Source organism: Numenius arquata, chromosome 12 (genome assembly GCF_964106895.1).
Source record: "Numenius arquata chromosome 12, bNumArq3.hap1.1, whole genome shotgun sequence".
NCBI lineage: Eukaryota > Metazoa > Chordata > Aves > Charadriiformes > Scolopacidae > Numenius > Numenius arquata.
Window position 1 is genome coordinate 4,591,260 of NC_133587.1, and position 11,143 is coordinate 4,602,402.

The window sequence follows — 11,143 nt, forward strand, 5'->3', positions numbered from 1 at the left end:
TCTCCCCAGAATTCCCAGAAGTATTCAGGAGAGATCCCTCGATGGCCATGGTTTGATTTTAGGGGACAATCTGCTCCTAAAAGGAAGGGCTACCTTACTCCCAATCCCCTCTGCCCAGGCCGGGGGGAGGACAGGACTGTTAGAAAGCCCCAGCGCTGCCCAGTGATGAAAAAAAAAAGAAAGATTTGGGGCTAAGAGGAAGGAAACTGAGGGTTGAATTTCTTAACAGTAGCTAATGATCAGTTTATAGTAGCAGCTGTCTTAGATAAGCATCTGTGTAGAGCGCGGCATCACCGCCAGCATCACCTCATTCATATAGTGATGAGAAATTTTAAAAAGTTTAAAAAAAAAAAAAATTTAAAAGTAATTTAAACGAAATGTTTGTGTGTAAGAAATGGTTGAAACTGTCAAAATGTCTGTGTCCCGCGTTGGTGGGATCTGAGAAAGTATCCGCGAGATATTAACCCTGTCCTACTCTCTGTGGTGCTGAGTGTTTGCTTGGTGTGTAATTCTGACCTGGAGCTTGTTGTAAATACTGTTTTTAGTACTATGATTATTATGATTATTATGATGATTATTATCAGAAATGTTGTACACATGAGCAGGAGTTTAAAACAAGAGAAACGACCATTTTCACTCCCTCCTTGGGGCTCAGAAGGAGTCGGAGGCTGGGCCGGGTGAAGGCTGGGTGCCGGTGGGGTGGGATGCTGGACCAGAGAGCAGCTGGAAAATCATGGATTCGGGAGCTGGAGGCAGCTGAGTCCTGCGGGCAGGGCGGTGAGAGCGGGGATGGGCTGCTCCTCGTGCTGGGAGGAGAAGGAAGGGCTGAGAGGTGGGATAGAGGTGATGCTTCAATTCTGGTACATGTGATTTAGTGTTAACCCAAAGCTCCTTGTGTGAGGGGGTCCAGGCTGTTCCCTGCAGCCCCGGGGGAAGGTGGAGGAGCTGTGAGGTTTGGCGTGTGCTGGAGGAGGAGTGGTTGGTGGCAGGTTGTGCTGGTTAGAGCCATCCTCCCCAAAAAGCTACTGAGTCTCTGGACTCGCTTCCTGCCTGGATCTTCCATCTTGGTCCTTTGTGCTGTCCCGTGCCAGCTCTCCTCCCCCTCCCTGGAGGCCAGTCTGGATCTCAGGTGGGGATTTATTCTTGCAATAGCTTTGTCTGGCAAAAAAAAAAAAAAAAAATCCCATGGGAAACACACAGGAGAGTGGCCTGGCACACGGTGCTCATGCAGGTGTGAGCACTGGGAAACTCATTTTTATCACCTCTGTTGGGTCAGTGCTGTGAGGGACGGTGGATGTGGCTGGAAAACGTGTCAATGCAGGGTGAGCTCCTGCGCCGGAGGAGCAGGGATGTGCAGGGAGAGTTTTGCATCAGTAACGTCAGGGGACCGGCTCTGTTACTGCTGCTGAGACATGTCGTGCCAAGGAAACAATCTCATCCGTGGGGCCAGATGCTTTAGGTGCAGCAGAGCGATGTTTGCCCGGCGCAGATGAATGTAGTAGGGATGTTGGGGAGCTTGGCATTTGTCCGGCGCCCCTGAACGCTATCAGGGAAATGTGTGATTGCTTTGGCTGCGTGCCCCAGCTCCCGCGGTTTCGGCTGGACGAGGGGTCCTGACCGGCAGCACATGGCACAGCCCGGGATCACGGTTATTTCATGCCTTTCCATCTCCCAGGGCTGCTAATGATTGTGTGCAGCAGCATACTTCATGCCTCAAATGAGACTAATTAAGTATCCTCATTAACATCCTTACCGTCCCAGCCTCCCTCATTCCCGGACCTTTCCCACATACCGCAGTCATGGACATGGCATGCAACCCCCTGATTCCCGGGGCCACCTTCCTTATGGCAGGGCTTGAGGTTCTTCATTGATTCCCGTAGATGTTTATTAACCAAGCTTTGTAACGACAGTCAACAGCCCCATTTTTGCAGCAGCATAAGAATTTTGTGCCTGGTAGGGAGAGCATCCTCGAGGCAGCCGGCAGCATCCCTGCCTGGACCAAGAATGTTTTCAGTTTTGTAAGGGAGGAAAGACAAGATGGTGATAATTTATTAAGTGCACGCAGAGACCTTTCAAAGAGCTCTCCTGGAGAAAAAGGGCCTCCGATTTGAGCAAAACAGAGAAGCTGAAGCTAAATGAGTTCCCAGCTGGCGCTGACAGCTGGGCGATGAGCGAAGCTGCGCGAGAGCTGGAACAACTGGCCTCGTACCCCAGATTAAAGCTCTGTGCTCGCGTTATCCCTTACAGCAAAGAGCTCAGCTCTGTCCGTAAATGGGTGCTTTCAAGGGTGCTGGCCCCTCAGACTGCTTCCGGACCGAGCCTATTCCTTCTCTTTATTATTTTCTGACTCATTAAAATATCTTGCTCTAACCCAGATGTGGGGTTACCTTTGAGTTGACCTTCCAGGGACGGCGGCAGATCACGATTGCATGCATCCTACCTTGGGGGTAGGTCGGTATCGCTGCTCCTTTTAAAATGTAACCTTCAGCTTGCTTTTGCTTTTGCTTAGCCCAGCGTGACTCTCTGGCCCTGGCTCTGCAAAGCCTGTCTCATGGGGGTTCGTTAAATCCCGTCCCGCTGCATTACTTTCCTCCCTCGCGGTGGCTGTGCACTCGGCTGTGCACACGCGCACAGAAACGCATACGTGGGAACGATATATGCACATACACTCTTATACCACTTGAAATGAGTCAGGGAATGGCTGTTTACGGTGCTAGAGATTTCTTACTATCCATGCTAGGGATGAGATGACATAGTAAGACCAATAAACTCCACCTTTGTAGTCAGTTGTCTCTAAGTAAAGCAGAAGAGGGGGCACTGGCCAACGCCTACGTTTGGGAGCTCCGTGGTCCCCAGGGGTGCAGGGAGGCAGCAGCCCCCACCCGCTGCCGGGATGGTGGGACTGGAGCGTGGGGGGCAACCGGGCATCCCAGCCCTGGCATCCCCCGTGCCTCAGTTTCCCCATTCCCGTGACAAGGGGACACCGATGCTCCCTACCCCACGGGGACCGCGGGAGAGCCAACGCATCCATGTCTCTAAAGTGCTCTGAGAATGGAAAGTACCAAAGTACCGAGTTGTGGTACCCAACTGTCCACCCCGGGAGGAATAAACCGGCCCAGGGCTGCAGGCAGAGGTTTGGAAGATGACTGCGTGGTCGCGGGGCTGAGCCCTAACCCCAGGGCTGAGCACCCCGGCTGTCCCTTCCGGGCAGGATTCACTCCTCCTGCCCCAGCCTGGGCCACCTTTGCTCCTGCCGGGGTTTGGGGGGGGCAGCCGGGTGGGGAGCTGGCGTGGTGTCACAGTAGGACTTTCCATCACTAACAGAGCCTTGTCCGGTTCCCTTCGGTCTACGGCGTGCATTTCATTGTCAACTTGAGGTTGTTGTTGTGCAAAAGAAGTGATTATGAAAAAAAAAAAATAAATAAATAAAAAAAAGAAAAAAAAATGAAATAAACTTGGTATGAAACCAGATGTGTCCGTCTCTCTCCATAAATGGATTGGTTTAGTTCTGAGGCTTCTCTTTGTACTGTGAGAATACCAATAAAATGCATTAAATGGAAAATTGACCTAAAGATTTAACAAAATAGACTTTAAGCACCCGTATGCTAAATACGTACTTTGCACCCAGCATAAAAGATGCGGAGATCCGTAGTTTATCGTCAGTCTTGGAGGGGAAAAATAATAAAATGCTTGAATGAGGGTACTGCCGACATCCCTTGCAGGAAGCAAGGTGAGGGTACGCAAAGTCTTTACAGTGGAAGATCAAAAAAACATAAGATAATTGCAAATACAATAAATCCGGTTCTGGAAAACACGTGAGCTTCTTTTTTTAAAAGAAATCCAATGCTTGCTTAATGAGCTTTTCCTGAGAAACGATCCAGCCTTCCACCTGGGCTGGACATGGCGGGAGGGAGCGGGGCTGTGGTTCCCAAGGAGAGGGGAGCTCAACCCGTGAGACCTTGCATGACCCACACTCAAAATCACATCCCTGGGGCCACAAAAACGCCCCCAAAAACTGCAACCGCAAACAGGGAGGTTTGTAACCCAGGGGGACACCCGAGGGGAAGGGGCCCGGCTGCTTCCCCAGCTGCTGTGGAAGGGATTCCCCACCTTGGTGGAGGAGAAGATAAACCGAGGGGAGGGCAGAAGGTGGGAAATTTTAATTCCTGGGGCAGCTCTGCTGTGACAGCGGGGAGGACGGTGCTGGGGCCATCGCGGCCGTGGCCGAGCAGCCTGCGCCCGATGCTCTTCCCATGTGTGTGTGTGCGCCGGACACTGCCGCCCGCACAAACAGGAATTCTATTTTTGCAGCGGGACCTTCCTGATTTTAGAGATAACGACCTAATGGCAAACGCAGCATCGCTCGCTTTTCTTCCGAGATTTGCTGCAGGCCACTAGCCCAGGCTCTTCAAAAAAGCGGACGGAGTAAAGTAAGCCTCTGCATTTGTCTTAGGAAAACAGTCACGGTGCCTCGATGCCACAAAATTGAAGATATATTAGAGAGACCAAGCGCGGTCACCTCCTAACTAGTTAATTCAGGTCAGATCCTTCATCCTATTGTGATCTGAAGGGGAAAATCCCAGAGGAATGGGATGTGTTGGGGAGCGGGTGGGCGGGAGGAGCAGACAGGCTCTGCAGAGCTTCCCACCGCCCTGGAGCACCTGCCCAGGTGTCCAAAGTCTTGGACCAGATCGTAGCACCCACCAAAACGCCTCTTCCGAGACCAAAACCAGTCCAACAATGCAAAATATCGTTAAGTGGCTCTTGGAAGGACCCCTCCAAAGTGCTCGAGCTGCGTCTGAGCGAGGGGAAGGGAAGAGAACGGTGACTCCGGCAACATAAATGCAAAAGCACACCTGGGCAGGCAAAAAAAAAAAAAAATATTAAAAAAAAAAATATATATATTTGCAGAGTAATTTGCTAAAAGTTTGAAAAATAAAAAGCTGTCCTTTCTCAGCAACCTCCCGGGCACTACAGCTGCGAGGAGCCTGCCTGCTGATAAGGGGAGAGACCGGGGAGCAGCGGGCAGATAAGGTGCCAGGAGGCGAATTCCTCCCGGCCCTGGGTGCTGGGGAGGAGCCCGGGAAGGTTCCCATTGCCCAGCACGTGACAGCAAAAGGTTTTGCTCTCCAAGAGGCCACCAGCTGCTGGGAAAACTGGAGCAGGGCAGCATTGCTGTGGGTTTGCCGCCTTCCTACCACCTTTAGAATGGCTCTGCCACTGGGCACCGTTGGGAGCCGGTTACGGCGGCAGAGGGACCTTTTATCTGTCCTGGCCAGCCCCACTCGGGTCCCCAGGACACAGCTGCCACAGCAGGTCCCTGGGGAGCCGCTGGCAGGGACGTCGGTAGAAATACAAACAGGCTTCCACGGAATAAGGATAAGGAATTGGCTGGATGGTCACACCCACAGGATGGTACTCAATGGCTTGAAGTCCAGATGGAGAGCAGTGACTAGTGGTGTCCCTCAAGGGTCCGTGCTGGGACCGGTACTGTTTAATATTTTTTATCAGCGACATAGACAGAGGGATTGAGAGCACCATCAGCAAGTTTGCAGATGACACCAGGCTGTGTGGTGTTGTCGATACACCAGAGGGACGGGATGTCATTCAGAGGGACCTGGACAGGCTGGAGAGGTGGGCCCAGATGAACCTCATGAGGTTCAACAAAAGCAAGTGCAGGATTCTGCACCTGGGCCGGAACAATCCTCAGTATAAATACAGCCTGGGGGATGAGGTGTTAGAAAGCAGCCCTGAGGAAACGGACTTGGGGGTGCTGATGGACGAGAAGCTGGACATGAGCAGGCAATGTGCTCTCGCAGCCCAGAAGGCCAATCGCATCCTGGGCTGCATCAAAAGAAGTGTTGCCAGCAGATCCAGAGAGGTGATTCTGCCACTTTACTCTGCTCTGGTGAGACCTCACCTGGAGCACTGTGTGCAGGTCTGGAGCCCTCAATATAGAAAGGACATGGACCTGATGGAGCGGGTCCAGAGGAGGGCCACCAAAATGATCAGGGGGCTGGAGCACCTCTCCTGTGAGGACAGACTGAGGGAGCTGGGGTTGTCCAGCCTGGAGAAAAGGAGGCTCTGGGGAGACCTCATAGCGGCCTTCCAGTATCTGAAGGGAGCCTACAGGAAGGCTGGGGAGGGTCTGTTTACAAAAGCCTGCAGAGACAGGACGAGGGGCAATGGCTTTAAGTCAGAGAAGGGGAGATTTAGATTGGATATTAGGAAAAAGTTCTTTACTCTGAGGGTGGTGGAACACTGGAACAGGTTGCCCAGGGAGGTGGTTGAGGCCCCTTCCCTTGAGATATTCAAGGTGAAGCTCGACGAGGCCCTGGGCAACCTGGTCTAGTTGGGGGTGTCCCTGCTGACTGCGGGGGGAGGTCGGACTAGATGACCTTTGGAGGTCCCTTCCGGCCTGGACCAATCTATGAATCTATGAAAAGGGCGTCACCATTTCTAGCGGGTGGATTGGCGTTGCTGGTTATCCTGGAGAAGGAAAAGAAATACCATTCCTTGCAAAACATCACTTTAATGAGTTATTAGCTTGGGTAAACCGGAAAGCGAAAAGGAGCAGGTTGTGGGGGCAGGGTGGGTTTGGATGCGGGGGGGGGGGGGGGGGACGGAAAAAAGAACAGGAGGAGCCTTGGGAAAAAGAAGCACTAAATAAACCGCTACAAATCTATCAGACGGAAATTCAGGTCAAAACTGCTGCTAACCAGGGCAAAGGCGCGTGCAATGGGCCAGGCACAGCACCCGAACGCAAGGCAGAAAAAGCCACTCGCCGAGTAGCTGCGAAAAGCCGACAGAGCTAAAACACCCCCGGAGCGTTTCCAAAAAGGGACTGGCGACTCTTCGATCCTCTGGTCTGGCTCTTCCTTTTTCAGAACGTGTTAACCACCCACCGGCAGAAAAAGCGGGATGCGGTTAAGATCGCGCGAAAAGTCCTCCCTGAAAAATCACGGCGCGTGGCTCCAACCCCGGACCTCACGGACACAGCTGGCAGGAAAGCCCAGAAACGGCAGAAATGACCCCAAAACCTGCGAGAGCTTGAGGTGGCCGGGGGGAAACCCCGCAGAGCGGAATTGCAGCACGATATTTAGCGCCGATACACAACAGCCTTGGGTGCAGCAGTTCAGGGATGGCTCCTGGGCAGAAAATCCCTGTCCCCGGATCAAACAGCAGCACGGCAGCCTGAGCACATCCCACCCCCCGGCACCGCGTGGTGTCCCCCTCCTTCTGGGGACAGTTTGTACGGGACACCCGCCAAAGAGCCTGAAAAGCTCGGGGACAGCTCGCAGGCACCTCGGGTAGGAGGGAGGTGACAGAGCAACCATTCTTCAGCTGCAGGAAAAACCCCCACTCCTTCGAAACAGAGACACGGCTACTTTCTCCTCCAGGTGCAAAACACACTCTTCTATCTCCTTTTTTATAATTCACTGCTGATAAGGACAATAAAAGAATCATAGAATGGTTAGAATTGGAAGGGACCTTAAAGATCATCGAGTTCCAACCCCCCTGCCATGGGCAGGGACACCTCCCACCAGACCAGGTTGCTCAAAGCCCCATCCAGCCTGGCCTTAAATACTTCCAGGGATGGGGCATCCACAGCTTCCCTGGGCAACCTGTTCCAGTGTCTCACCACCCTCACAGGAAAGAATTTCCTCCTAATATCTAATCTAAATCTCCCCTCTTCCAATTTAAACCCATTACCCCTTGTCCTGTAACTACATTTCCCGACAAAGAGTCCCTCTCCGGCTCTCCTGGAGGCTCCCTTCAGATATTGGAAGGCTGCTATGAGGTCTCCCCGGAGCCTTCTCTTCTCCAGGCTGAACAACCCCAGCTCTCTCAGCCTGTCTTCATAAGGGAGGTGCTCCATCCCTCTGATCATCTTCGTGGCCCTCCGCTGGACCCGTTCCAACAGGTCCATGCCCTCCCTGTGTTGAGGACTCCAAAGCTGGACACAGGACTCCAGGAGGGGTCTGACGAGAGCAGAGTAGAGGGGGAGAATCACCTCCTGCGACCTGCTGGCCACACTTCTCTTGATGCCGCCCAGGATGCGGTTGGCTTTCTGGGCTGCCAGTGCACATGTTCCAGCTTGTGCCCGTTACCCCTCGTCCTATCGCTGGGAACCACTGAAAAGAGTCCGGCTCCATCCTCCTTCAACCCACCCTTTAGGTACTTAAAAGCATTAATAAGGTCTCCCCTCAGCCTTCTCTTCTCCAGGCTGAAGAGCCCCAGCTCTCTCAGCCTTTCCTCATTAAGGGAGATGTTCCAATCCCTTAATCATCTTTGTTGCCCTACGTTGGGCTCTCTCCAGTAGTTCCCTGTCTCTCTTGAACTGGGGAGCCCAGAACTGGACGCAGTATTCCAGTTGTGGCCTCACCAGTGCAGAGTAGAGGGAGAGAATGACCTCCCTCGACCTACTGGCCACGCTGGCCGTCCCTGCTGGGAGTGCACAGCTTCCTGTGATGGAACGGGTCAAGTATAACCCTTGCGTACTTTATACTGGGATCAATATTGGTTCTTTAGTGCTATTAATGTTAATTAACTAGTCTTATGCTATTAAATCTGTTTATATTTCGATCCCTGGCTATCCTTGGTTTTTCCCCGATTCGCCTTCCTGGGCGGGGAGGGGTCATGGGGTGACAGAATAATTGCCTAAACGACAATAAATTGGAGTGGGTCCTTCAAACCATCACAGTGAAACTTGGAAAGCGGACGCCTGACGCTCCCTCCCCCCCCCCCGGACCAGCCCAGCGCGGGGAGGGAGAGGCTGGAAGGTCACCGATGGCACCTTGATGCCTCCTCTGAAACCGGGCAGCCTCCAGCTCTGCCCAGCAGCACAAGCATTGCCCTGCACCCCCAAACAGCACGCAGCCCCCCCCCCCGACCACACACATGCACCCGCAGGGAGGGAGGGAAGAAATACACAGCCAGCAGCACCACGACACTTGGCCTTGGGGCACAGGGGGGGCACACACGCCCCAGGTAGGGGGCACGCAGGAGCCCTGGGGACAGCTGGGGGCCCGGGGAGCAGGCACACGGCGGGTGCATGAGAGGGGAGGGCAGCACTCACAGCCTCGGGGGGGGGGCACACACCACTGAGGGCACGCACGAACCCTGCAACGCAGGTGGGGAGCCGAGGGGAGGACACACAGGAGATGTGGGGGGCATCCACGACCCAAAATGGGGGGACAAAAAGGGCATGCAGGGAGCTGGGGGAGGACACACAGATGTGGGGGGCATCCACGACCCAAAATGGGGGGACAAAGAGGGCATGCAGGGAGCCGGGGGAGGACACACAGATGTGGGGGGCATCCACGACCCAAAATGGGGGGACAAAAAGGGCATGCAGGGAGCCGGGGGAGGACACACAGATGTGGGGGGCATCCACGACCCAAAATGGGGGGACAAAGAGGGCATGCAGGACCCCGGGGGGGGGACACGCAGGAGACAAAGGCGGCATGCAGGGCCTGGGGACACACACACACAGAGGAGACATGGGGGGGCACGCAAGGACCCATCGAGGGGACAAGGGGGCCATGCGGGACCCAGGGAGAGGGGACACACACTGGAGACACAGGGGGCATGCAGGAATCTGGGGGTGGACATGCACGACCACGTTGGGGGGGGGGGACACACACATAGGCAGGAAACCCAGGGGGCATGGAGGACCCCGGAGGGGGGAAAAAAAGTGCACGCAGGGGCCCGGGGGACATCCAGGACCCCGGAGGTGGGACAAGGGGGTCTCGCAGAACCCCGGCGGTGAGGACACACAGCCCGGGTGGGGGGGTGGGGGGGGGTACACCCAGGGCCCCCCCAGAACGGCCCTCCCGCCCCAGCCGCGGGCACTCCCGGGGCCGGCGCGCGCCGCGCCCGCCCGCCCCCGCGCAGGCGCAGTGCGCCCTCCCCGGCACCTATTTCACAGGCGGTTCGGGCCCGCGGCGCCGCCGCCAAATAAGTCCCGGGAGCCGGGCCCGGCCGTGCGCCTGCGCGGGGGGCCGAGAGCCGCGCGCGGGCGGAGCCCAGCTTCCCCCCCCCCCCCCGCCCCCCCCCCCCTTCTTCTTCCCCCCCCCCCCCTCACCCCCCCACCCCCCCCCCCAACCTCGGTCTCCCTTCCCTTCCCTCCCCGCACCCACCGCCCGCCCAGCCGCAGCGCCCGCCGCCGGAGCCGGAGCGGGGGCCGCGGGACCCCCCCGGCCCTGAGGTAAGCGCCGGGCCCGGCCCGCCCCGGCCTAGCCCGCCCGCGGGGCCTCCGCACGCGCCGTCCGGCCGGCGGGTCCCTGCGGAGCGTCAGGACGTTACGGCAGCGGCAGGAGACGGCGGCAGCGCCCGGGCCGCCCCCCCCCCCCCCCCCCCTCCTCCTCCTCCACCCTCCTCCTCCCTCCTCCCTCCCCTCCCTCCCTCCCTCACGCGCTGCCAGCGTGAGCGCGCCCACGCGCCCCCCCCCCCCCACCTCATTCCCCCCCCCCCCCCCCCCCCCCTCCTCTCCTCTCCCCGCCGGCCTCGCGCCCGGCGCTGCCGGCGGGAGCGGCGCGCGCCGCCCCGCCGCGGGGGGGGGGGGGTGTGGGGGTGGGGGTTGGGGGGGGTTGGGGGTAGGGAAGGGGGAACCCCCTGCGCGGCGCCACGCGGAGAACCGGGAGCTGCACCCCCACCGCCCTGCACCCCCTTTTCCGGGCAGCCTCTCTCCCCCCCCCCCCCCATGCACCCCGTCTCCGTGCCGCTCCCCCCCCCCCCGCTGCGCTCCGGGTCCCCCCCATTCTACCCTGTGCACCCTCTCGCCCCCCCCCCCACCTCCATGCGCCTTCCACGCACCCCCCCCTTCCTCCCCCCCCCCCCCGCGCTGTGCACCCCTCCCAGCACCCCTGGTGAAACACCCTCCCCGTGCACCCCCTCCCCTGCAGCCCCCTCTCGCCCACCCTGCACCCCCCCCCCGCTTGCACCCCCTCAACCCCCTCCTCTTCATGCACCCCCCCACCTCGCTTACCCCGTGCTCCCAGCGCACCCCCCCACGCGGCTGTGTCATCCCGCTCCCCGTGCTGCGGGACCCCAGCTCTGTGCCCCCCTCCTGACACTGCACCCCCAAAATCTCTCCTAATGGTCCAGTGCTATTTTTTTCTTTTTTTCTTTTTTTCTTTTT